Raw genomic sequence first — 2,083 nt, 5'->3', positions numbered from 1 at the left:
TCTATCAAAGATGCAATTAAGCCACTTGTGCCCAAAAGCCACATGGAATCCATCTCCTAAGTGCGTGTGGCTTAGCGGTTCCCTTTCAGGATCTTCAAAGAAGATCTTCAGAGTAGGGCGGCCTAGAGCTCCCCAGACAAACTTGGGTGAGTCGTAGGTATGGTTTGACCAGTATTTTTTATATTTATTTGTGGGTCCCCGACCCTTTTCCTTGTCAGGTAAGGCTTGTTCATACAGAACGTTCTGCAGGGAAGGCTGTGTGGGCAGTGGTCACAAGGAGAGTGACGAGGATGGGAAGAACCTGGAGACACAGCACTGGGTGGTATGGGAATGGATACGGGAGGTTTAAAGCAAGATTAGACTCGATTTGTCTGATGTGAGCGTAGATGAAATCAAGTTATATTTTGCTCTTAAGCATCACCCCAAATGTCATGCCCAAAGCATGTTCTCACTGGTCCTTGATAGGTGGGCAGGGAAGCTGATATGTGGGTGTCCCTCCGGAATGACTGGAAGGCAGCTCGTGGGCTCACTCAATGGTGAGAACAAATCTGTGATTCAGTGGACTCTGGGCTTTCCCGTTGGTATCCTTATCTTCTGGGGTGACTCTGCCAGCTTCTGAGGGCTGTGTTGGTGGGATGGGCGCCTCAAAGAGTTCTACTCTCCCACACGGAAGTGGAGAGGGCCTGGGAGATTCCTCTCAACTCCCTCTCTCTGTCTCTTTTTTTAAATCAGTTCATGACATCTAGTTGGGCACATCTTAGGCCAAACAGAATTTCACTCTCTGAGGACTTTGAATCTGGGACCCAGGGGTTGCGCCCAGCAGAAACAAAGGATTGGCGAGTGTTTGCTTCAGCAGCCACAGTTTACACTCAGTGGGATGGTGGCCTCGGTGGTGCCTGCTTCCTGCTTCTCCAGGGCTGCCCTTTGGTCCCCTACGTTCTCCTTTGTCCCTCCCATAGATTGTCTCTTTTATTTTTGGCCATGCCATGTGACTTGCGGGCCCTCAGTTCTCTGACCAGGGATTGAACCCGTGGCCCCTGGCAGTGTAAAGTGCCAAGTCCTGACCACTAGAGACTGCTAGGGAATTCCCTAGATTGTCATTTTTCAAGTAGCTACAGTTGGTTTCTGCTGGCTTGCAACTGAAAGAATCTTAACAGAGACCCGTGAAGTGTGAAGAACTAAACTATGACTAGTTATTATTTAAATTCAAAAGATTTATCGGATAATTCTGTCAAGATAGACATTGTATAAAATTTGAATTTTTAGGTTAAACACACAAAACTAAGAATGGAGGAAAAAATGATAATTGTACCATTCTAGCATAGCCATGTTAAGATTAGTTACATTTGCCCAAATAGTCTGACCACGTTGGCTCCAACTGTTAGCCTCTTTTCTCTCAACTATTTTTACTAAATTGCACAACAAAGGAGTATTTGTAGCTTAAAGATTCTGATACCAACTTGTCTAGCAGGGTTTTTAAACCAGGAACTATTTGCCTATTGTACATGGTTTGGGTGCAAAGAGATGGTATTAGTCACCTTCTGGCTGGGTGCCTGTGTGCTTGGACTCAGCAGATTGAGATGACTGGCAGAGAAACAGAGAGGAAGCAGTAACTGGCTCCGAAAAATTTGTGATGTAAAAGCTAAACGAAAAAACTCCGATCCTCTTGCGTCTACCCTCAAGTGGTTATGTGCCCTAGAAGAAATACCACTCTCTTGGTCGACCATGTACCATCCATAATCCGTCTTCTGTTTCTCTGAAATGTGCAGCGACTGTTGAACCCAAAGCCCATGACGCTTTAGGAACAGCAGAGAAAACAACTGGCCTTGATTGAAGTCGCAAGCTCTGGATTCCAGACCTGGCTTTTTCTCTTTTCTTTTTTGAAAAGATAGTTGTTTATCTTTGGCCTGCTGGGTCTCCGTCGCTGCACGTGGGCTTTCTCTTGCTGTGCTGAGTGGGGGCTGCTCTCTAGTCGCGCTGCACAGGCCTCTCGCTGCAGTGGTGTCTCTTGTGGAGGCTCTGGGCACACGGGCTTCAGGAGTTGCGCCACACAGGCTCGCTAGTTGAGGTGCGCCGGCTTAGT

Source organism: Bos grunniens, chromosome 25 (assembly GCF_055505025.1).
Source record: "Bos grunniens cultivar Pamir isolate PY7600 chromosome 25, Bosgru_T2T1.0, whole genome shotgun sequence".
NCBI classification, from domain to species: Eukaryota; Metazoa; Chordata; class Mammalia; order Artiodactyla; family Bovidae; genus Bos; species Bos grunniens.
Note: the sequence above shows the minus strand (reverse complement) of the source record.